General features: G+C 36.4%; 1 protein-coding gene across 3 annotated transcripts in view; it reads right to left on the bottom strand.

Annotated features, from left to right (window-relative positions):
* The window catches only part of EML1 (EMAP like 1), a 167,779-nt gene that overhangs the window by 137,600 nt on the left and 2,679 nt on the right, over positions 1-27,500 (bottom strand). The window lies entirely within an intron of this gene.

Raw genomic sequence — 27,500 nt, forward strand, 5'->3', positions numbered from 1 at the left:
AAAGGACAAGGGAGGTATGAGAACAGATAAAATATTTTGTAAATTAATTACTGTGTAGAACTTATGAAAGGGAACGTTAAACACTTATGTAAATTATTTGTAGTAAAATAACTTTGCAATATACTTTCATTATTTATTTTGTTCCATTTTCTGTAATTTAATTCTGAAAGTTGTTTTATTTCCAATTCCAGTTAATACTACTATATTCCCTCACAGCCATTGGTTAAACACTCTAGTGACTTGTTTGTAACTGGTCCCAGTTGCCATCAGCAGAGAATTTTGTGTACACCAAAACTATTCACTTTATCAACGGTTTTATCATTGGACAAAAAAAGAAAATCTGCATATTATCCTAAGGCTAATATTTAATTTTGAATATATTATTCTATCTAGTACAGGTAGCCCTCAGTTTACGCCGGGGTTAGGTTCCAGAAGGAATGGTTGTAAATCGAAGCCGTTGTAAATTGAAACCCAGTTTATAATGTAAGTCAATGGGAAGTGAGGGAGATAGGTTGCAGGCCCCTCTCAAAACTGTCATAAGTAACACCTAATACATTAGCATTTAAAGTCTTCATTTCAAAGCTTTAAAAATAAACAGCATTATAAACCTAATAAAATAATCACACAACACAGCATATATAATTAAACTAAGTTAAATGAACAAAAACATTTGCTAAACAGCATCATAAACCTAATAAAATAATCACACAACACAGACTTCACTTGCATTTTTCTGCAAACAGTTCTTTCTATGCATTCCAATCTGGACTGATTTATAGACAGGAAGATCTTGTTCCTTTGAAATCTGCTCGATAGCTCAGGTCTGGTTAAACTGAATAATTTCAGCTTGCTTGGCTTTGCTGCAACACAAGCGGACAGCTCCATCTACTGGCTATTTTAATAAATGCACTGCTTCTCAATACTTTTAAATAACAGTCACATGACTGGAAAAAAAGGTTGTTATTCTGAAACGGTGTAAATTGAACCGTTGTAAAACGAGGGCCACCTGTATTTAATGTGCCTTTAAGTGACCCAATTGGAAACATTTCACCCACCTCAGTTTAACAGTCACACTAACTAAATGATTATCCAATGCTTTATGCTACAGAATGTTTCTTAGGCAAACTATTCCTAAAGGGAAATCAAACACTAAATACATTTTATAAAGTATTGTATTGTAAGTCATGGGTGTGACCATGTTGAAATCTAGCTTTCATTACATTCCAGTGCTGATCCATTTGCACATATGCAGCGACTCTCCTTCATATACCTGCGGTATAACCTAGGTTCCAAAATTGGGCACCCATGATTAGAGAGAAGTGAATAGTATTGTGTCCCTTTAAGACTCCTAATGTATCATTTCTAAATATATTAAAAGGCAGCAGTAAACTCATGCAACAACATTTATAAAAAAGCTTTTTTTTTGTATGCTGACAAATACATTATATACTATCACATAATTGCAGAATTTAATGGGAGTGTTTTAATTAGACACAAATGAAGCTTGATGCACAATACTTATTTTTCTAACTTGGATAATGGTTTTATAGCAATGACTCATTATAAAAAAAATAAAACACACGGCTGCAGAAAGAACACAAAGTACACTCATAAGGCTTCAAAACATTGCTATTAAAATGAGTCCATAAAACTTCCAAGCGCCGTACGCAGGTAGGTTTTCAATAACCGTAATAATATGTAGGCAGTAAATATTGTTTGGCTGATCACAGAGAATGAAACATTAAATCTAGTATAAGTTATTAAACATATTAAATCACACACAAAATAAAATGTAAAACAATATTTTCCTTTTTATCTACTGCATGGGTACAAAATAATATCACAAAATAGCAGAATCTTACAGTCAACACGTGAAATAAGGTCTCAGTGGAACCTTTAGCATTTGGAAGAAGAGGAACAAAGTTTTGGAAAAGTTAATTGCCATGATAATATCATGAGGAAACTAATATCTGGGATGGAATGCGCCAAGGTACAAACATCGTTGAAAGTGAATTTCCTTGAGTTGCTTAAGGGGCAATTTATTCTCTATGCTGGATTGTTTTTTATGGCTAAGACTGCCCAAATAAAATTGGTTTAAAGTGAATGTAAAGTGTCATGAATCAGTGCCAGGGTTTTAAAAAATACTATTAAGAACAGGGGCACTTTCATTCAATAAAGTTTACATTGCAGTGTTTTGTTTTGTTTTAAAATACTTGCCTCTTTCTTTAGCAAACCCGGACCGGCAATCCCCCGCCCGCTTCTCATGCTGTACTTGGCACCTCAATGACGAAACTGGCTACCTACAATCACGGAGTGGCCTCACAAGATGGACGCTCTGGGGTGCACGCCATGATTGGAGGAAGTCGCTTTCATCATTGCTGAGGTAAGTACAGAGGAGCTGCGGGCGGAGGATCGCCGGTCTGGGTTTGCTAAAGAAAAAGGTGAGTATTTAAAAAAAACAAACGCTGCAATGTAAAGTTTAATGAATGAAAGTTGCCCTGTTTTTAATAGTATTTAAAAAAAAAAACTGGCCATTCATTCATTCAACAACAGTCAAAATAGCTTATAGACAACAGAAATCACCACATACACATCCCTTACAATATTTCCAACTAGGGTAGGACTCAACAAATTAGTTCAAAATTGAGGAGCCAGATTATAAATTTAGGAGCCAGACACTTTTGTCCAATATATAGAGAGAATGAATATGTATTTACAAACATACACTATATAATAACCCAATAAAATGTTGGATTTGTACTTCATGACTGCAAGGCCTAAAAAGGATCTAGCCCGAACCAAGCTCAATTTTAGGTAACCTAGGGGTGGCCGGTGGGGGCACAAAATTAAAACCTGGCTCCCTGGCACCTGAGTTGATACATTTAATGATTTATGCGGTCCAATGTCAAATATATTCTGACATGTTCCCTCTAAGGTGCCGAAGTTCCCACTGACATTTCCTCCATAGCCCTGACACGGTGGAGTTAAATCGGCGCCTGCAGTGAGAATCCCCCGCCAGGTAGGGTCGAGAAGGGGGCAAGCTCTGGATCCTTTCAACCTTTCTTGGTTTCCACACCCCTGAAATGAGGTATATTTCCGGGGGGGGGGGGGGGGGGACCTCTTCTCCCCGTGTGCTCCTACCGAGCCTGCTTCGGAGGGGCAGGTGCTGGCCTGGGGAGTACCTGTAACCTGGATCCTTCCGCTTGCCCCCCGGCTTCCTGCAGTGGTCCCGGTGCCTGCGGGCGTCCGTCTCTTACCAGTGATCGGTACAAAGCGCCACAGCGAGGCTAGATGTGGCGCTGTGCACTGATCACTGAATGGGGAGAAATGAGAGGCATGGTGAACGTATTAAAAATATATAGGACCGGAAAGGGTTAAGTAACAATACATTTTAAGTTAGAATATAGTTCATATTTTTAGCGAGGCCTTGGAATCTGGTTTATTGCCCACCGTAAAAAGATTACATCATCACCTTGCTCTCCCTTAAAAAATGGTTTGACAAGTAACTAGAGATAAACCCCCCCAAAATATTTAATGCAACAGTAACATTTTTGTCATTAACTTGGTAGACAATGGACAGTTGTGTGGAAGTACATTGTCTTTGTCCAATCTCCCTTGGGACAGAAAACTATGTTGGGGATGTATTGAGTTCTGTTAGTTTGTCGGTTGCATTTAAATTGGTTTGTTAAAGGGACACTAAATCCAATTTGTTTTTTCTTTGATGATTCAGATAGAGCATGGAATTTTAAGCAACTTTCTAATTTACTCCTATTATCAAGGAGTTTAAAGCTTAGGAGCCAACCCATTTTAGGTTCAGCACCCTGGAAAGTGCTTGCTTATTGGTGGCTACATTTAGCCACCAATAAGCAAGGGTAACACAGGTTCTGAACCAAAAATGGGCCAGCTCCTAAGCTTTACATTCCTACCGAAAAAAATAAAACATTTTCCAATACTAATGTTGACTTAAGGGTTAAGTAGCTGCCCACAGTTTCATCATATAATCTTTACAAATGTTAACAAAATAATAAAAAGCATCCAAAAACACAATGTATGTGCAGTTTACACATTTTTATTGTCTAAGATTGGTTTTCAGGCCTCCTCAACAGGCCAGGTTTTCAGGATTACCTTGGTTGAGAGCAGGTAAAATCAGCTGATTATTTCAACTGTGCTCTAGTTAATATATCCTCAAAATCTGGCCTGTTAAGGTGGTCTGAGGTCAGGTTTAAAACCTGTGGTCTATAATAAAGAAACATCAAGCATTCAGAAGGAACAAGTAACACCAAATATATATATATATATATATACATATATATATATATATATATATATATACATATATACATATATATATATATATATATATATATATATATATATATATATACACATACATATACACACACGTAAGATGCCATTTTATTGCAAGCAAATAAAATGTATCATCAATCAATGAATACTGGAAACAGAAGACACCAAATATATAAGACCAGCTCAAAGTATCTTTGAAAATATCCCCCCCAACAAAATGTTTGATATTTTGAGTTGTACTTGTGGTCTAATACTATTGTTAGCAGACATAGACAACTGCAGTTTGAGTTGTACTTGTGGTCTAATACTATTGTTAGCAGACATAGACAACTGCAGTTTGAGTTGTACTTGTGGTCTAATACTATTGTTAGCAGACATAGACAACTGCAGGTTGAGTTGTACTTGTGGTCTAATACTATTGTTAGCAGACATAGACAACTGCAGTTTGAGTTGTACTTGTGGTCTAATACTATTGTTAGCAGACATAGACAACTGCAGTTTGAGTTGTACTTGTGGTCTAATACTATTGTTAGCAGACATAGACAACTGCAGTTTGAGTTGTACTTGTGGTCTAATACTATTGTTAGCAGACATAGACAACTGCAGTTTGAGTTGTACTTGTGGTCTAATACTATTGTTAGCAGACATAGACAACTGCAGTTTGAGTTGTACTTGTGGTCTAATACTATTGTTAGCAGACATAGACAACTGCAGTTTGAGTTGTACTTGTGGTCTAATACTATTGTTAGCAGACATAGACAACTGCAGTTTGAGTTGTACTTCTGGTCTAATACTATTGTTAGCAGACATAGACAACTGCAGTTTGAGTTGCACTTCTGGTCTAATACTATTGTTAGCAGACATAGACAAGTGCAGTTTGCAAAAACAGTAAAGAAATCAGAAAATTTATTTGTGCAATATGTATTTTACATTTTTTGGATTCTGCATGCAAGAACAGCTGAAATAAGATTAGTTACCTTCACAAACCGTATCATAAATTACATTATGTATCAATATGGTAGAAGGTTGCATATTTAAAATAAAATAATCTAAATATATACAGGCTTATTTCAAGTTTATTGGTCCTGTGTAAAAAGTCATTCCAAGCTGAAATACCAAATTTAACCCAAATTGAGTCCATGGGGCATATTTATCAAGCTTCCTACGGAGCTTGAGGCCCCTTGTTTCCGGCGAGCCTGAAGGCTTGCCGGAAACAGAAGTTATGAAGCAGCTGCTCCATAACTTGTCCACCTGCTCTGAGGCGGCGGACAGAAATCAACCCGATCGAATACGATCGGGTTGATTGTCAACCCCTGCTAGTGGCCGGGAATCTACAAGAGGCGGTATTGCACCAGCGGTTCACAAGAACTGCTGGTGCAATGATAAATGCCAACAGCGTATGCTGTCAGCATTTAGCGATGTGTAATGATGTACAGTGGATATGATACCCTACTTCGTATCATGTCCACTCGCACATTTATACATATGCCCCCATGAATCCAAAGGCAACTTTTGTAGACATAATTAAAAAAAACACACACAAACACACTCCACAGACTAGTAGTTCTTTCACCTTAGGGTGACAGTGAGTATGAGTTTTTATATTCAGCAGAATAATATTAACACTACACTTTTTCAAAATACTAAAACATTACTTTATATTGCTTACTCATTATACGCTAGGTACAGCAGATTAACTATTATTCTAAGACCAAACCTAGAAATCCCAGGAGGCAGGACATTGTTTTCACTTTCTGCAATGAGATTTACATTTTGTTTTCTGCATTTCATTTTGAAATAAAATTAAGCAATATGCACTAAAGCACCAGCTCGGTTGCAATGTGTTCTCTTCAGACGGTGCTTTGCAATGGCAGCACTGTGTTAAGGAAATCTTACACGGGGAAAAGAGGGAAAGAAGAAGAAAGAAGGGGGAAAAAAGAGGGAAAGAAGAAGAAAGTCTACTTTTCCGAGAACAACAACAACAACAACAACAACTTGCAATTGGCCACCTTAAATACCTTTTCTTATGATTGTATGCACCTGTCTATGAAGTTCAAGGCTTAATGGGCTCACCAAACCAATTGTGTGTTCCAATTAATCAGTGCTAGGTAGTTACAGGTATTCAAATCAACAAAATGACAAGGGTGCCCAAATTTATGCACCTGTCTAATTTCGTTTTGATGTATATTGCACATTTTCTGTTAATCCAATAAACCTCATTTCACTACTGAAATATTACCGTGTCCTTCAGTTATTTCATAGATCAAAATGAAATCCAAACACCCAATTATTTATAAATGAATTTCATGGAAATTGTCAGGGGTGCCTAAACTTTTCACTGTGTATGTATGTACGTAAGTATGTATGTAACAAATCTAGGCTTTTAAATTCTGTTTTATAATACAAAAATCAAAAGTGGCCCCTACCTGAGCACAGGACTCGGATGCTCTACTTTCAAGAGCAGTCACAGGCTGACAGAAGACAAAAACAAAGCTAAAAGATGGTTCAGAAAAAGAAAGAAAAAAAAGTGTACATCTACATGGGAAAAAAATATGGATGGTCGGGAAATTTGACATTTAGCAACCCCCTCAGCATAACCTTTAACTCAAATTCTTCATCAGTAATTACAGTAGATCATTGTCTGTCTACAAGCAGATATACACATTAATGACAAGTAGAAATGAGTATAAACTGGATGAACAGTGGTTGCTATAGTTAGATCTACATAACATTGTTATAAAGGGACAGTAAACCCATGATATAGATATCTAATTATGTGTAGTAAAATAACTTTGCAATATAAATGTTATAATTCACTTTTGCCCCCTTTTACTGTAATTTACTTTTAAAAATGAAGAGTTTTAACATTCTAATCATTTCAATAGGCCGTCACACTTCACAATCCTAATTCTGACACATTATCGGTCATTAATTGGCTTCAGCAGAGATTATCAGAAAAGGAACTACAAAACAATGGTTAGGAACTGCTAACATAAGGACCGTGGCTTGACTTGATTGGCAAGTGGTAGATCTTTTAAAATGTATTCTTGGGCAATTATGATAGAAGAAAAAACATGAAGAGTTAAAGGAACATGAAACCCATTTTTTTTTCTTTCAAGATTCAGATTAAACAACTTTCCAAATTTACGTTTATTATCAAATTTTCTTTCTTCAAATTTGTAGAAAAGCAGGCAATTAAGGTTGTGTCTTGAGCACTATATAGCAACAGTTTTGCAAGAATGTTATCCATATGCAAGAGCACTAGATGGCGGAACTATTTACCTAGTTAACTCTTCAAAAATTAATACAATGGGGACAAATCAAATTTGATAAAAAGTAAATGGGAAATTGTTTTTATAAAAAAAATAAAAAAATAAAAAATTGTATGCTCGGTCTAAATCCCAAAAGAAAATTTGAGTTTCAGATCCCTTTAAATATGAGAGGAAGAGACATTGAAATCCAAAATAATAATTGTTATCGAGCATACAATTTTAACCCCTTCACTACCGAGACAGGAGAGTTTTTAGAATTTACTCAATTTAAACAGAAATTAAGCCTTGGTTTTTTTTTTTTTGTTTGTTTTTTTATTTACCTTTCAAAACTATATATATTGTTTAAGTAGTCAAACCAAGATATTGATCTAGGCCCATTTTGGTATATTTCATGCCACAATTTCACTGCCAAATGCGATCCAATAGAAAAAAAAAAAAATTATGTTAATTTTTTCCACAAACTGGAGCCAATCGCGATCCACTTCCATATGTGGCAGATGCCTGGAGCTTCAGCTCTCGGCTGTAATTTAACAGCAGAGACTGCTGGAGCTTCCTGAAGCTAAGACTTAAATATACGTACGTGTGTGTGTGTGTGTGTGTGTGTGTGTATGTGTGTATGTATGTATATATATATATATATGTATATATATATATATATATATATATATATATATATATATATATATATATATATATATATATATATATATATATATATATATAATATCTTATTGGGTGAAGGGGTTAAACAACTTTCTAATTTACTTCTATCATCAAATGTGCTTTATTCTCTTGGTATCCTTTGTTGGAGCAGAAATGCACTACTGGGAAATAGTTGAACTCATCAGGTGAGTCAATGATAACATAGATAGATAGATAGAGATAAAAGCAGCCACCATTCAGCAGCTAGCTCCCAGTGGTGTATTGTTGCTCCTGAGCCTATCTACATATGCTTTTCAACAAAGGATATCAAGAAACCAAATCAAATTAGGTAACAGAAGTAAAATTTGTAAAGTTGTTTAAAATGTGTTAGACAGTTGTAAATTAACACAAGGGCTGTGGTCTTGACAAGACAAAGGGAGACTGAGATATAATTGAATGTTACAGAAAAATTATTCAGAACTGTGACAGAAGAAGTAACATCAGAAGGAAATTCCCATGTATCTATTGAAGCTCGGTAATATGTGCACAAGTGTAGGTATTGTGTTTGTTTATGTCCCATTTTATTTTAAAATAACCATATCTTTGCATTTATTTTTTGTTCTTTCGTAGGTCTTCTGTTTTTATAATTTGGCACTCTCTAACCTGTATTTGTCTTATAAAAAAATATAAATAATGTAATTCTGTCTTTGGGCTCTAATATCTGAATTCACACTCTGAAGATACAAGATTAAAGGCATTTTACCTAATGGTTAGTCATGTGGGTTATTGGGTTTCCAAGACACCCTTATTCAAAAAACTCTTGGTGGTGGCAGCATTGTTAAGCTGGGGTGGTGTAGGCAGGATTTGGGGTCCCTTTAGGTCCTTGTAGAGGTGGGGGTGTAAGGAAACCAGAGTGCTATTAACCCCTTCATGCCCACACTCTCTCTATAGTGACAGCTGGGCAGATAGGCTTAGTCGTCACAGCATCTTGAAGGTTACTAGGATGAGCAGACTGTGCACTGTTTTTGTATCGCTATATGGGCATTTGACATCTTTCACAAGGATTCATTCAAACTATATTTATTTCTCTTGTTTGTTAAAAGCCTGGTTCCATTTTTGGTTGAACTTAACAAGATAGTAGATACAAGATTTTATGCAAGAGAAAGAATTATAACTTGCACAATCGTGAATGGGTTTTAATAGAGAAGCGTTTCTCAACTTCAGTCCTCAAGTACACCTAACATTCCAGATTTTCTTTTACTTTAACTAGAGCACAGATTAAATATTTAGCTGATGGGTGAGTGCAGGTTAGTAACCATGATCAGCTGATTATTTCGCCTGCGCTCTAGTTCAGATGATATGAAAATCTGGCTTTAGGGGTACTTGAGGACTGGAGTTGAGAAACAGTTATAAGGGGTAAGTTCCATGCAAACAAATTCCATACTAATTCACGACAAGTTATTATAAGTCTTTTGCATTGAAACATGTATCCACCATCTTGTTTACAGTTCACGCCAAAATGGAACTGGGCTGTTAAAAAAACCAAGAGGAATAAATATATTAAACAAAAAAAAAAAACACACGGTTATTAATTTCGTCCCTTCCCTGTAATTTAAATTCTGAAAATTGAGCTTTCCAATTCCCGTTAGTAGAGACTTAGAATTTAACACTGCTACATTTCACCAGGTAAAATTAGTTTACTTTGGCCCATGTTGAATTTCAACAGGAACAAGATATTCTTGAAAAGTAAACAGAGGGTGGAATATTGATCAGTGGTTGGGGAAACTCAAAAGGTTACATGGAAGAAAAAAAAAATCAAATAATTTTTCTGTTTTTAGAGTGAAGGGTCTACATAAACACAAATATTTTTATTAAATGGCACAAAAAGAACATTTTACCCAAACTGAAACATAGTTACAATACTCTGACTCAGAGCATTTTCTTTTTGCCCACCAAGCAACTACTAACTTCTTGTTGAAAACAAGGGAAGCCTGATGAGATTGGAATGGAGACGTACAACGCAAGAATAATACAAACACGTATATAGCTGAATTCTGCTGTGGCCCCTGGTCCTTAGGTTGGACATTCCTGTTTTACGGAGCAGTAACAGTCATTCCATCGGTCACTGAAAGATTTTAGGAACAAAACTGTCCTATGTGCAAGTGAAGAAAGAATTTGGCATTTGCCTTTCATGTTTCCAAATGATTCTATATAATCGGAATCTAACTTGATGCTGGAAAGTATTCTGAGTCACATTTTATATAAAAAAAAAAATAGTGCAGGCTTTGAAGGGGAGACAAATATTCTCTAAAACAGAAAGATCTGAATTCCTCTTTCTACACTGCAGAGCTTAAAGACTGATGTAATGTGGCATCACAAAGCAAGATATATGTACAAGCCAACACGACCGCACACACACAGCACTCTGCTGGACACTTTCCAAAAGTTCCACGAACTTTGGCTTAAGTTAAAAATTAGCCTGTTATCTACCAGCTCTTTATAGCATCATGGTAGTCAGAGTTTGAGTTGCAACTTCCACATAAAAAGGGGGAGAGAGGTGGGGGGGGGGGAGGGAGCGCACAATTTTTAAAAATAAGAGGTTTACTAAAGACTTACCTACAAAAACTCCTACTGTGTGTTTATTTCAAGTGGTATTAAAGGGACATGAAACCCAAATATTTTATTTCATGATTCAGATAGAGAATACAATTTTAAACAACTTTCCAATTTACTTATAGTATTTAATTTGTTTCCTTCTCTTGTTATCCTTTGCTTAAGGATTTATCAAGGAAAGCCCAGGAGCAGCAAAGAACCCCAGTTCTAGCAGCTGATTGGTGGCTGCATATATATACTGATTATCATTGTCTCACCCATGTGTTCAGTCAGCAACTAGTATTGCATTGCTGCTCATTCAACAAAGCATACAAAGAGAACAAAGAACATTTGATAATAGGAGTAAATTAGAAAGTTGTTAGAAATTGCATGCTCTATCTGAATCATAAAAGAAAAAAAATTGTGTTTCATAACCTTTTAAGTGTCATTAATAGGAACATAGAAAGAAGATGTGTTAATTATATGGAAATTAGTTAAACACATAGTTAAATTAATCTCCAGAGCAGCAATGCACTATGGGAAGCTAGCTGAACACATCTGGCGAGTCCATGACAAGCGGCATATGTGCCTAGCCACCAATCATCAGCTAGCTAGTAGCGCTGCTTTTGAGCCTACTTACGTATGCTTTTCAACAAAAGGATAACAAAGTAAATTAAAAAGGATCTTAAAATAAGTTTAACTTTGAGTTTCATGTTCCTTTACACTGAACCTTGTGTATAATATATATGATTAGTATTAACAGGTTTAATTTTTATTTTATTTATTTCATATAAATGATACATGGATATTAAACAAAAAAAAAGTTAAACTGAGATCTGCGTCTCACCTGTTAAGGACAACTTCCACGGATATATTGGTAGAGAGAAACAAACCTTCACAACCATAGGTGGGTAGCGGGTGGTATTCTGCCACCAATGTAAACAAGGTATTTCTTTGTGAATCACCAACACATTTTACATTCACTGACATTGTTATAAAACAGCCTCCTTTATATATTTTACATCTAACTCATATTTAATAGAACCACAACACTTTTATTAGATAAACCTGCCTGTTTTGTCCTGTAATTAGAGGGACATAAAGCCCAGTATTTGCTTTTTTTTTTTTTTCTAACTGCTGATACTGTGTGTGACAACTGGCATATATACTCTCAAAATTATTCATACATGAATTATACAGAGCATGCCATTTAAAAATATATCAAATTGTGCTCAGTCTTTTTATACATATACTTTGAGGCATCAAGAGTGTGTATATATATATATATATATATATATATATATATATATATATATATATATATATATATATATATATATATATATATATACATATACATATACACATACATACATACATACACACACACACACACACACACACAGAATATATAATTAAACCAAGTTAAATGAACAAAAACATTTGCTAAACAGCATTATAAACCTAATAAAATAATCACACAACACAGACTTTACTTGCATTTTTCTGCAAACAGTTCTTTCTATGCATTCCAATCTGGACTAATTTATAGACAGGAAGATCTTGTTCCTTTGCAAGCTGCTCGATAGCTCAGGTCTGGTTCAACTGATTAATTTCAGCTTGCTTGGCTTGCATATCTTTGCTGCAACACAAGCGGACAGCTCCATCTACTGATTATTTTAATCAATGCTCTGCTTCTCAATAGCAGTCAGATGACTAAAAAAAAAGGTTGTTATTCTGAAACGGTGCAAATTGAACTGTTGTAAACCGAGGGCCACACATATACATATATATATATATATATATATATATATATATATATATATATATATATACACACACGGAGTGCAGAATTATTAGGCAAGTTGTATTTTTGAGGATTAATTTTATTATTGAACAACCACCATGTTCTCAATGAACCCAAAAACTCATTAATATCAAAGATGAATAGTTTTGGAAGTAGTTTTTAGTTTGTTTTTAGTTATAGCTATTTTAGGGGGATATCTGTGTGTGCAGGTGACTATTACTGTGCATAATTATTCGGCAACTTAACAAAAAACAAATATATACCCATTTCAATTATTTATTTTTACCAGTGAAACCAATATAACATCTCAACATTCACAAATATATACATTTCTGACATTCAAAAACAAAACAAAAACAAATCAGTGACCAATATAGCCACCTTTCTTTGCAAGGACACTCAAAAGCCTGCCATCCATGGATTCTGTCAGTGTTTTGATCTGTTCACCATCAACATTGCGTGCAGCAGCAACCACAGCCTCCCAGACACTGTTCAGAGAGGTGTACTGTTTTCCCTCCTTGTAAATCTCACATTTGATGATGGACCACAGGTTCTCAATGGGGTTCAGATCAGATGAACAAGGAGGCCATGTCATTAGATTTTCTTCTTTTATACCCTTTCTTGCCAGCCACGCTGTGGAGTACTTGGACGCGTGTGATGGAGCATTGTCCTGCATGAAAATCATGTTTTTCTTGAAGGATGCAGACTTCTTCCTGTACCACTGCTTGAAGGTGTCTTCCAGAAACTGGCAGTAGGACTGGGAGTTGAGCTTGACTCCATCCTCAACCCGAAAAGGCCCCACAAGCTCATCTTTGATGATACCAGCCCAAACCAGTACTCCACCTCCACCTTGCTGGCGTCTGAGTCGGACTGGAGCTCTATGCCCTATAACAATCCAGCCACGGGCCCATACATCTGGCCCATCAAGACTCACTCATTTCATCAGTCCATAAAACCTTAGAAAAATCAGTCTTGAGATATTTCTTGGCCCAGTCTTGACGTTTCAGCTTGTGTGTCTTGTTCAGTGGTGGTCGTCTTTCAGCCTTTCTTACCTTGGCCATGTCTCTGAGTATTGCACACCTTGTGCTTTTGGGCACTCCAGTGATGTTGCAGCTCTGAAATATGGCCAAACTGGTGGCAAGTGGCATCTTGGCAGCTGTACGCTTGACTTTTCTCAGTTCATGGGCAGTTATTTTGCACCTTGGTTTTTCCACACGCTTCTTGCGACCCTGTTGACTATTTTGAATGAAACGCTTGATTGTTCGATGATCACGCTTCAGAAGCTTTGCAGTTTTAAGAGTGCTGCATCCCTCTGCAAGATATCTCACTATTTTTGACTTTTCTGAGCCTGTCAAGTCCTTCTTTTGACCCATTTTGCCAAAGGAAAAGAAGTTGCCTAATAATTATGCACACCTGATATAGGGTGTTGATGTCATTAGACCACACCCCTTCTCATTACAGAGATGCACATCACCTAATATGCTTAATTGGTAGTAGGCTTTCGAGCCTATACAGCTTGGAGTAAGACAACATGCATAAAGAGGATGATGTGGTCAAAATACTCATTTGCCTAATAATTCTGCACTCCCTGTATATATACACATTATATATATATACATACATACATACATATATACATACACACACACACACACACACACACGAATCCCGAAATGTTTATTTCATGATTCAGATAGAGAATACAAATTTAAAAAAAGTTAAAAAAATTTGCTTTGTTCTCATGTTATTCCTTGTTAAAGAGATATCTAGATAGGCAGCATGCACGTCTGGAGCACTACATCACAGGAAATAGTGCTGCTATCTAGTCTTCTTGTTAATGAACATTGCTGCAAAACTGCTACCATATAGTACTGCAGACACGTGCACACTCCTGAGCTTACCTTACTGCTTTTCAAGAAAGGATAAGAAGAAAACAAAGAAAAATTTAAGTAACTTGGAAAGTTGTTTAAAATTGTATGTTCTATCTGAATCAGGAAAGAAACATTTTGGGTTTTATGTCCCTTTGACACTAGATATATTGTAGCATACTTAAAGGGTAGCAAATTAAACTTTCATAACTTCCAATTTACTTCTATATAAAATAACATTACAAACACTTCTCACGTATAGTGCTCAACCACAAACTAGAAGTATTGCTCAGGACCCACAGAGCTCTGCTGGTCCCAAGTGGAAACCGCCATTGATCTATCAGAAGCACTAGTCACATAATTAGGATTGGATTAGCAGCACTTTCCACTCTGGACCAGCAGTGCACTGCGGTTCCCAAGCAGTACTTCTGTGTTTTTAACCCTGTTGCAGGGATTAAATACACAATAAAGCTGAGTCAATAGTCTTAATGAACATGTAATTGGTCAACTATTATGACCCTTTGAGTTAAATTTATAAATAAAATGTATAATAATAATAATACAAAGTATTACACTGCCCCCCACCCAGAAAAATTGTTCTTTGGAAAACACTGTATTTTGTCAAACTAGCATGAAACAAGCAGATTTTTACATTAAAATAAAATCATGAAACAAAAAAAAATTAATTCATATTGCAAAGTTTAATTCTCATCAAAATAATTTATTGAGAGTCACATTTTTAGATTTTAATGTTCCCTAAGTAGAAAATAAAAATCTAAGTCGTTTTTTGTTGCAAGAGAACAATGTCTGCGCTATACAGCAGGACACTGACCAAATCAATAAAGTAAACTTCTCCAGAGTCTACACCGTTAGTATAAATCTTTATTTACAAAAACATTCATTTCTTTCATGTAATTAGCAAGAGTCCATGAGCTAGTGACGTATGGGATATACATTCCTACCAGGAGGGGCAAAGTTTCCCAAACCTCAAAATGCCTATAAATACACCCCTCACCACACCCACAATTCAGTTTTACAAACTTTGCCTCCGATGGAGGTGGTGAAGTAAGTTTGTGCTAGATTCTACGTTGATATGCGCTCCGCAGCAAGTTGGAGCCCGGTTTTCCTCTCAGCGTGCAGTGAATGTCAGAGGGATGTGAGGAGAGTATTGCCTATTTGAATGCAGTGATCTCCTTCTAAGGGGTCTATTTCATAGGTTCTCTGTTATCGGTCGTAGAGATTCATCTCTTACCTCCCTTTTCAGATCGACGATATACTCTTATTTATATACCATTACCTCTGCTGATTTTCGTTTCAGTACTGGTTTGGCTATCTGCTATATGTAGATGAGTGTCCTGGGGTAAGTAAGTCTTATTTTCTGTGACACTCCTAGCTATGGTTGGGCACTTTGTTTATAAAGTTCTAAATATATGTATTCAAACATTTATTTGCCTTGACTCAGAATGTTCAACTTTCCTTATTTTCAGACAGTCAGTTTCATATTTGGGATAATGCATTTTAATTTAACATTTTTCTTACCTTAAAATTTGACTTTTTCCCTGTGGGCTGTTAGGCTCGCGGGGGCTGAAAATGCTTCATTTTATTGCGTCATTCTTGGCGCGGACTTTTTTGGCGCAAAAATTCTATTTCCGTTTCCGGCGTCATACGTGTCGCCGGAAGTTGCGTCATTTTTTGACGTTATTTTGCGCCAAAAATGTCGGCGTTCCGGATGTGGCGTCATTTTTGGCGCCAAAAAGATTTAGGCGCCAAATAATGTGGGCGTCTTATTTGGCGCGAAAAAATATGGGCGTCACTTTTGTCTCCACATTATTTAATTCTCATTTTTTATTGCTTCTGGTTGCTAGAAGCTTGTTCTTTGGCATTTTTTCCCATTCCTGAAACTGTCATTTAAGGAATTTGATCAATTTTGCTTTATATATATGTTGTTTTTTCTCTTACATATTGCAAGATGTCTCACGTTGCATCTGAGTCAGAAGATACTACAGGAAAATCGCTGTCAAGTGCTGAATCTACCAAAGCTAAGTGTATCTGCTGTAAACTTTTGGTAGCTATTCCTCCAGCTGTTGTTTGTATTGATTGTCATGACAAACTTGTTAAAGCAGATAATATTTCCTTTAGTAAAGTACCATTGCCTGTTGCAGTTCCTTCAACATCTAAGGTGCAGAATGTTCCTGATAATATAAGAGATTTTGTTTCAGAATCCATAAAGAAGGCTATGTCTGTTATTTCTCCTTCTAGTAAACATAAAAAATCTTTTAAAACTTCTCTCCCTACAGATGAATTTTTAACTGAACATCATCATTCTGATTCTGATGATTCCTCTGGTTCAGAGGATTCTGTCTCAGAGGTTGATGCTGATAAATCTTCATATTTATTTAAAATGGAATTTATTCGTTCTTTACTTAAAGAAGTACTAATTGCTTTAGAAATAGAGGATTCTGGTCCTCTTGATACTAATTCTAAACGTTTAGATAAGGTATTTAAAGCTCCTGTGGTTATTACAGAAGTTTTTCCTGTTCCTAATGCTATTTCTGCAGTAATTTCCAAAGAATGGGATAATTTGGGTAATTCATTTACTCCTTCTAAACGTTTTAAGCAATTATATCCTGTGCCGTCTGACAGATTAGAATTTTGGGACAAGATCCCTAAAGTTGATGGGGCTATTTCTACCCTTGCTAAACGTACTACTATTCCTACGTCAGATGGTACTTCGTTTAAGGATCCTTTAGATAGGAAAATTGAGTCCTTTCTAAGAAAAGCTTATCTGTGTTCAGGTAATCTTCTTAGACCTGCTATATCTTTGGCTGATGTTGCTGCAGCTTCAACTTTTTGGTTGGAAACTTTAGCGCAACAAGTAACACATCGTGATTCTCATGATATTATTATTCTTCTTCAGCATGCTAATAATTTTATCTGTGATGCCATTTTTGATATTATCAGAGTTGTCAGGTTTATGTCTCTAGCTATTTTAGCTAGAAGAGCTTTATGGCTTAAAACTTGGAATGCTGATATGGCTTCTAAATCAACTTTACTTTCCATTTCTTTCCAGGGTAACAAATTATTTGGTTCTCAGTTGGATTCCATTATTTCAACTGTTACTGGTGGGAAAGGAACTTTTTTACCACAGGATAAAAAATCTAAAGGTAAAAACAGGGCTAATAATCGTTTTCGTTCCTTTCGTTTCAACAAAGAACAAAAGCCTGATCCTTCATCCTCAGGAGCAGTTTCAGTTTGGAGACCATCTCCAGTCTGGAATAAATCCAAGCCAGCTAGAAAGGCAAAGCCTGCTTCTAAGTCCACATGAAGGTGCGGCCCTCATTCCAGCTCAGCTGGTAGGGGGCAGGTTACGTTTTTTCAAGGAAATTTGGATAAATTCTGTTCACAATCTTTGGATTCAGAGCATTGTTTCAGAAGGGTACAGAATTGGTTTCAAGTTGAGACCTCCTGCAAAGAGATTTTTTCTTTCCCGTGTCCCAGTAAATCCAGTAAAAGCTCAAGCATTTCTGAAATGTGTTTCAGATCTAGAGTTGACTGGAGTAATTATGCCAGTTCCAGTTCCGGAACAGGGGATGGGGTTTTATTCAAATCTCTTCATTGTACCAAAGAAGGAGAATTCTTTCAGACCAGTTCTGGATCTAAAAATATTGAATCATTATGTAAGGATAGCAACATTCAAGATGGTAACTGTAAGGACTATCTTACCTTTTGTTCAGCAAGGGAATTATATGTCCACAATAGATTTACAGGATGCATATCTGCATATTCCGATTCATCCAGATCATTATCAGTTCCTGAGATTCTCGTTTCTGGACAAGCATTACCAGTTTGTGGCTCTGCCGTTTGGCCTAGCTACAGCTCCAAGAATTTTTACAAAGGTTCTCGGTGCCCTGCTGTCTGTAATCAGAGAACAGGGTATTGTGGTATTTCCTTATTTGGACGATATCTTGGTACTTGCTCAGTCTTTACATTTAGCAGAATCTCATACGAATCGACTTGTGTTGTTTCTTCAAGATCATGGTTGGAGGATCAATTTACCAAAAAGTTCTTTGATTCCTCAGACAAGGGTAACCTTTCTGGGTTTCCAGATGGATTCAGTGTCCATGACTCTGTCTTTAACAGACAAGAGACGTCTAAAGTTGATTACAGCTTGTCGAAACCTTCAGTCACAATCATTCCCTTCGGTAGCCTTATGCATGGAAATTCTAGGTCTTATGACTGCTGCATCGGACGCGATCCCCTTTGCTCGTTTTCACATGCGACCTCTTCAGCTCTGTATGCTGAAGCAATGGTGCAAGGATTACACGAAGATATCTCAATTAATATCTTTAAAACCGATTGTTCGACACTCTCTAACATGGTGGACAGATCACCATCGTTTAATTCAGGGGGCTTCTTTTGTGCTTCCGACCTGGACTGTAATTTCAACAGATGCAAGTCTCACAGGTTGGGGAGCTGTGTGGGGATCTCTGACGGCACAAGGAGTTTGGGAATCTCAGGAGGTGAGATTACCGATCAATATTTTGGAACTCCGTGCAATTTTCAGAGCTCTTCAGTTTTGGCCTCTTCTGAAGAGAGAATCGTTCATTTGTTTTCAGACAGACAATGTCACAACTGTGGCATACATCAATCATCAAGGAGGGACTCACAGTCCTCTGGCTATGAAAGAAGTATCTCGAATTTTGGTGTGGGCGGAATCCAGCTCCTGTCTAATCTCTGCGGTTCATATCCCAGGTGTAGACAATTGGGAAGCGGATTATCTCAGTCGCCAAACGTTGCATCCGGGCGAATGGTCTCTTCACCCAGAGGTATTTCTTCAGATTGTTCAAATGTGGGAACTTCCAGAAATAGATCTGATGGCGTCCCATCTAAACAAGAAACTTCCCAGGTATCTGTCCAGATCCCGGGATCCTCAGGCGGAGGCAGTGGATGCATTATCACTTCCTTGGAAGTATCATCCTGCCTATATCTTTCCGCCTCTAGTTCTTCTTCCAAGAGTAATCTCCAAGATTCTGAAGGAATGCTCGTTTGTTCTGCTGGTAGCTCCGGCATGGCCTCACAGGTTTTGGTATGCGGATCTTGTCCGGATGGCCTCTTGCCAACCGTGGACTCTTCCGTTAAGACCAGACCTTCTGTCACAAGGTCCTTTTTTCCATCAGGATCTGAAATCCTTAAATTTAAAGGTATGGAGATTGAACGCTTGATTCTTGGTCAAAGAGGTTTCTCTGACTCTGTGATTAATACTATGTTACAGGCTCGTAAATCTGTATCTCGAGAGATATATTATAGAGTCTGGAAGACTTATATTTCTTGGTGTCTTTCTCATCATTTTTCCTGGCATTCTTTTAGAATACCGAGAATTTTACAGTTCCTTCAGGATGGTTTAGATAAGGGTTTGTCCGCAAGTTCTTTGAAAGGACAAATCTCTGCTCTTTCTGTTCTTTTTCACAGAAAGATTGCTATTCTTCCTGATATTCATTGTTTTGTACAAGCTTTGGTTCGTATAAAACCTGTCATTAAGTCAATTTCTCCTCCTTGGAGTTTGAATTTGGTTCTGGGAGCTCTTCAAGCTCCTCCGTTTGAACCTATGCATTCATTGGACATTAAATTACTTTCTTGGAAAGTTTTGTTCCTTTTGGCCATCTCTTCTGCCAGAAGAGTTTCTGAATTATCTGCTCTTTCTTGTGAGTCTCCTTTTCTGATTTTTCATCAGGATAAGGCGGTGTTGCGAACTTCTTTTGAATTTTTACCTAAAGTTGTGAATTCCAACAACATTAGTAGAGAAATTGTGGTTCCTTCATTATGTCCTAATCCTAAGAATTCTAAGGAGAAATCGTTGCATTCTTTGGATGTTGTTAGAGCTTTGAAATATTATGTTGAAGCTACGAAATCTTTTCGTAAGACTTCTAGTCTATTTGTTATCTTTTCCGGTTCTAGAAAAGGCCAGAAAGCTTCTGCCATTTCTTTGGCATCTTGGTTGAAATCTTTAATTCATCTTGCCTATGTTGAGTCGGGTAAAACTCCGCCTCAGAGAATTACAGCTCATTCTACTAGGTCAGTTTCTACTTCCTGGGCGTTTAGGAATGAAGCTTCGGTTGACCAGATCTGCAAAGCAGCAACTTGGTCCTCTTTGCATACTTTTACTAAATTCTACCATTTTGATGTATTTTCTTCTTCTGAAGCAGTTTTTGGTAGAAAAGTACTTCAGGCAGCGGTTTCAGTTTGAATCTTCTGCTTATGTTTTTCGTTAAACTTTATTTTGGGTGTGGATTATTTTCAGCAGGAATTGGCTGTCTTTATTTTATCCCTCCCTCTCTAGTGACTCTTGTGTGGAAAGATCCACATCTTGGGTAGTCATTATCCCATACGTCACTAGCTCATGGACTCTTGCTAATTACATGAAAGAAAACATAATTTATGTAAGAACTTACCTGATAAATTCATTTCTTTCATATTAGCAAGAGTCCATGAGGCCCGCCCTTTTTTGTGGTGGTTATGATTTTGTATAAAGCACAATTATTCCAATTCCTTATTTTATATGCTTTCGCACTTTTTTATCACCCCACTTCTTGGCTATTCGTTAAACTGAATTGTGGGTGTGGTGAGGGGTGTATTTATAGGCATTTTGAGGTTTGGGAAACTTTGCCCCTCCTGGTAGGAATGTATATCCCATACGTCACTAGCTCATGGACTCTTGCTAATATGAAAGAAATGAATTTATCAGGTAAGTTCTTACATAAATTATGTTTTTCTGTGCTGATGTCATAAGTAAAATTAAAAAAAGTATTAATCAATATACCCGTCACTAATATCATGATGGCAATTACTCATCACTATTGGCAATATTGACTACGTGAAAGCAACATTAATGGAAAACGGAGATTAAAAAATGTATCCCAGTCAATGGCACGTTAAATAGAGTCACTGCAATCTCACTAAGTACTGGCCATATTGATTGGTTCTTCGTCCACTTGCACTAAAAGCAACATAAATCTAGTCATCTTCAAGCAAAACGAAAGGAAGTGAATGCTGAGCAATATCACTTATTGAATTGTGTTATACAGTTCTCCTCCCCCTTCAACATCCAAAGCCTTTACTGCCAGAGAGTGCTTACAACCCACTACAGCTCTGTCACCTAATACATAAAAATAATAATAATAATAAAATAGTATTAATAATAATGAACAGCTCCACATGCAGAGATAAAATCAGCTTTCTATAACATGAATTAATAATAATAAATCTGTTTTTGTGCAAAATTGGATACCCATTAAGGGCCATTGCATAAATAGCTATATGGATATAGCTGCCACTCTTTATTGGCTGAATAACTGTGTCCTGCAAGGCTTCGGAATCATGGACAGGACTTTACCTGTGTGTTGAACTACTAAGTCATTAAAGCAGTTAGTGCTAAAACACTATAGTGCATAGTTGTCAGAGACAACGCGGTATCATGCACAATGCCTGCAGCACTGCGTGGGAGCAGAAGCACCTTCACATAGGCTTATTTCTGTATAAGGAACTATTTATGTGATAGCCCTTCATGATATGACATAGAAACTTGGATTTGCACAAACATGGTTCAAATAGGGGTTAAAGAATAAGCTTGAGTCATTAACACAAAAATGAAATGCACTAACCAGGGTGGATTTGATTTTAATCAAATCGATTTAAATCACTAGTCAGTAAGACAGATTTAAAGGGATACGAAACCTAATTTTTTTTTCTCTCGTGATTCAGTTAGGAGCGTGCAATTTAAATCAACTTTCTAATTTAATCCGATTATAAATTTGTCTTTGTTCTCTTGGTATCTTCATTTAAATAATAAGCAGAAATGTAAGCTTAGGAGCTGGCCCATTTTTGGTTCAGAACATGGGTAGCGCTTGTTGATTGGTGGCTAAAAAGTTGCAGGGTAAAAAAATATGAGATTAGGAATGAAGAAATCCGGGCAAGTCAATCGCCTCTTCCACCAAAATCCCAGGACTGCAGGTGAAGCCGCATCTAAGCAATCTCTCTCTAAAAACACGTGAGGCACCACATAGCGTACTCTGGGTCATAAAACTCAGACACCGCAGGGGGATATTGTACTCACCTGCAGGTGGACACTAAGCTATTTATTGTCTACGAGCAAAATAGGAATCTGAGTTGCCCAGCTAACTCCAAAATGATTTTTAAAGCGATCTGTGCAATAAAAAAATAAACAAATCTTCATTCATGAAGATTGAACTAGATATACAATAAAAGTACCTTTACTTTGCTGCTCCATTACATTTAACGAAGCCCTTCCAGCAGCATAGAGCAAAACTAAAAAAATTGTCATAAGGTGAAATTTTCATCTCTTATCCAATAGCTGTGCTAGCCATACGACAGTGCTGTATAGCTAGCACGGGTATTGGCCAAGAGGTAGAAATGTTAGGTCATGAAAAAAGAAAAAAAAAAAAAAAAAAAAGTTATTCCCCGGGCGGCCAGAGGGGAACAATAAAATAAAAGGTACTTTTAGTTCAACTTCATAAATGAAGCTCTCTTATTTATTGCACAGATAAATTGTAGGATTTACATCATTTTAATCAAAATAGTAAATAACTAACTATGAAAGTAATACTCAAAAGTCCACATAAAAATAAAAAATATATTGTAGATTAAAGGGACATTCCAGTGTTCCAAAAACTGGGGCAGATTCATCCCCCCACAAAAAAAAAAAAAAATATTAAAAAAAATAATTGCATACAAAATTAACGCAATATTTTAATTTTTATTTAGCATTCAAAGTAGCGCATTTCAAAAATGTCTGCAATTTGCTACAGATTGCAAAAATGTTTCCGCACCCACATTCATCAGTCAGGCAAACTTTAAGTGCCAATAAATAAAATCTGATAACTATAAATATTTACATTTTTAAAAATCATAAGAACTTCCCTTTAGAATCCAAGAAATGTATGAATAGGCGAAGCTAACTTCCTTGGAAAAAAATGTGGATTCTAAATAATGGGCACTACTACTGTAACTCTGGGAAGCTAGCACTTAAATAACACACACACACACACTTTTCTTAAAATTATTAAAAATATCATGAATGAACCGTTTTGTTTTTCTGTCAGGCTTGCAGAAGCACGTACCTCTCCATCAAAGGTAGGTGTTATCCTTATCAGCCAGTGAACATTAGCAGGGAGTAAGCAATGATACTACTGTATCCATTTAATATTATTAGTATTCTTTGTTGAAAGTTAAACCTAGGTAGGCTCATATGCTAATTTCTAAGCCCTTGAAGGCCGCCTCTTATCTGAGGAAATTTTGACAGTCTTTTCACTGCTAGAGGGCGTTAGTTCATGCGTGCCCTATAGATAACATTGTGCTCATGCACGTTGAGCTACCTAGTAGTCAGCACTGATTGGCTAAAATGTATGTATCAAAAGAACTAAAATAAGTGGGCAGTCTGCAGAGGCTTAACTACAAGGTAATCACAGAGGTAAAAAGCATATTCATATAACAGTGTTGGTTGTGCAAAACTGGGAAATGGGTAATAAAAAGGGATTATCTATCTTTTTAAACAATAAAATTATGGAGTAGGCTCTCCCTTTAAAACAAGTTTTTTCATTGCCGTTCAGAAGCAGTGACTTTGGAGGATATGAAAGCTAAATTCACAAATGCAGAGCATGGAATTACAGAAATCAGTGCAGAAAAGCAATCATTTTGGCACATCATCCGGAAGAAGCATAGTGCTTTTTCTATAGGCAGTAAACTGCAGCCTTTGGTAACAATGTCAATTTGCAGATACTTTTATACGATTTCAACTCCTCTGGCATAGTTATGTTCATGCAAACAAAACATCCTAACAAACATGTTCCCACTTTAATAATTTAAATGTATGGGCTGAAGAAACCCAATACCTGTATGTAATGACACCTTTCTAGCTCTCCCCACTGAAATATAATCCCCTTTGGTACAGCACCTAATTACTAACGTTGCTGTAAATCAGCTCATACAAGCAGATGGATAAGCTGCAGTGTAAGAGCTCCTGGAAAGAAAAAAAAAAGTATATATAGAACGTGAGAGTATACATTTCTATTGCCTCCAAATGTTCCTTTTTTGGGAAAAAAAAAAGTTAGAATCCACGAGGCTCATGGGACATGGAAATCCAAATTAAAATTTCATAATTCAATACAGTTTAAAAAAATCCAAGTTCTCTCTTTCTCTTGATATCCTTGAAGTTAAACAAAAAAAAAAAAAAAAAAAAAGAACACACCACACACAATCTAAAACTTGGCTCCTGTCCATGCATATGGAGGTAGGCCCAGAAGCGAGCACTTTACGGCAGCAGCAATGTGTGTAATAATGTTATGTAGAGACTCATCAATATGCAATGTGCTGAATGAAGATGCCTAATGGTTTTAGCAATGCTGACTGTTCCTGCTTACGTGGTACTTCTGTGGTATTGTCTATTTATGCTTTATGCCATAGTGGACGCGTCAATGACCTATGTGATCATGCATTTATTGTCTAAGGTTCATCATCACAGGCCTAGATAGTCACTTATAGTCTTAAAGAAAGAAATGCAGTTCTAGCAGTTTAGTTTAAACCTGTTTTATATACACTTAAGTCGACACTATGCTCGCACAACCACTATCTACATTTGCACTAATACAGTTTCTGAATTCTCCATATGCTGTGCACAGAACCTACCAATCAGCATGCACTGGAAGCTTGCGTATGCCATCAGTGTAAAGTTTAAATTTAAAAAAACACAAAACAAAAATATCCGTCATAACTAATGAAACATCACATGACAACTGAATATTAGCTAGTGATTCTAACATCAGAATTTCAACAATGTGGAACACAGCAAACCTTTCTGCAGTTGGGCACGGAATCAGGCTGCCAAATCCTCCCCAGGTACAAGCATACACAGATTCCAGCCTCTCATTAAAAAGAAGTTCATTCTTTCATCACAGGGTCCATAGGAACAAACGGCTACAACGTTTCAGACCTACTATAGGCCCTTAGTCATGTATATTAAATAAGTGCCAAGCAAACGTTCAGTGTTGACCAGCATTTTTATTTTGTTTAACTTTCAAAACTTGGGAAAGGAATGATCCACTTTAAGTCATTTTTTTTATAAATATATAATGTGCAATTAAAACAATGCACTGACGCTAACCAGTATACCAAATACAATTTCTTTAAATATTTTAACAAATGTATTTTGCAGTCCAGTGACACACCTTTTCAAGGACAGTATACACAGTGACAAGTAAATGATGTTATTCAAAAACTTACAATATAGAAAATTATTTTGTAAACATGCATAGCATAAAAAGTACTTATTTTACTGAAAATACTCACATCAATCAGAAAAGCTGATTTGGGGCGGTTTGGGCCAGCACGTTCAATCGACATCCATATGAAGTAGTGTGCCTGACTTAGAACAGAACGATGCCAGACGAAATAAACATGCACACTTTGTCTATAGGAGGAAACCTTTTGCCACGTGACAGTACAGTGTACAATACAAAGCTATGGAGGGGGCGGTACAGTTCAATAGACAGTACCATCCGCCTCCTGTTTACTTCAAGTACAGGCTTAAATTCCGGGGTCACCAGCTGCTTTGAATGATAGTTTTTATTAAAATGTGCGTTTATGCTGCTATTTTGTTTTAGGTGCTAATGACATTGTTATAGGGATATGCCACCCACATTTTTTCTTTTATGATTTAGAAAGAGAATGCAATGTTAAACATCTTTCTAATTTACTTATATTATCTAATTTGTTTTATTCTCTTGATATTCTTTGATGAAAAGCATATCTAGATATGCTCACTAGCTGCTGATTGGTTGCTGCACATAGAAGCATCATGTGATTGGCTCACCATGTGCATTGCTTTTTCTTCAAATAAGGATATTTAAAAAATGAAGCAAAATAAATTATGGAAGTAAATTGTAATGTTATTTAAATTTCTATTCTCTATCTGAATAATGAAAGAAAGATTTTGGGTTTAGTGGCCCTTTAATATAATACTCTTTATTAGTAACTGTGTTGACGGTCACTATATAAAAGACACACTCAAGAGGATTTTCTTTGGTGAGACCAGTTAGGGACAGTTATAAAAAGAAACCCTGCACTGATCATGCAATTACTGGGTAGAACACTGTTGGATCAGGGTTATGGATCTTACAGTACTTATGGGGAAGCATGAAGAAAACATTAAAAGCTAAAGGGATATAAAAGAAAATGTTTTGGTTATTCACAATTCAGATAGCGCATGTGATTTTAAACAACTTTTAAATGTACTTCTATTATCAAATTTTCTTCGTTCACTTGGTATCTTTTGTTGAAAAGCAGGGACATATGCTTTGAAATTAGCCCATTTCTAGGGCACTATATGGCACCAGTTTCACAAGAATGTTATCCATTTGCAAGAGAACTAGATGGCAGCATTACTTCCTGCTATCTAGGTATCTCTTGAACACAGAATATAATGGGTACAAAGCAAATTTGATAACAGAAGGTTGTATATCCCTTTAAAAGGGACAGTCTACTCCATAATTGTTATTGTTTAAAAAGATAGATAATCCCTTTATTGCCCATCCCCCAGTTTTGCATAACCAACTGGGTTATATTAATATACTTTTTATCTCTGTGATTACATTGTATCCAAGCTTTTGCAGACTGCCCCCTTAATTCAGTTATTTTGACAGACTTGCATTTTAGCCAATCAGTGCTGATCCATAGGTAAGTCCACAGAAGTGAGCACAATGTTATCTATTTTGGCACACATGAACTAGCACTGTTTAAATGTGAAAAACTGTCAAAATCCACTGAGATAAGAGGTGGCCTTCAAGGGCTTAGAAATAAGAATATGAGCCTACTTAGGTTTAGCTTAGTTTCAACAAAGAATACCAAAAGAACAAAGCAACTTTGATGATAAAAGTAAATTGGAAAGTTGATTAAAATTCCATGTACTATCAGAATCATGAAAGTTTAATTTTGACTAGACTA

The sequence above is a fragment of the Bombina bombina genome, chromosome 1, assembly GCF_027579735.1.
Source record: "Bombina bombina isolate aBomBom1 chromosome 1, aBomBom1.pri, whole genome shotgun sequence".
NCBI classification, from domain to species: Eukaryota; Metazoa; Chordata; class Amphibia; order Anura; family Bombinatoridae; genus Bombina; species Bombina bombina.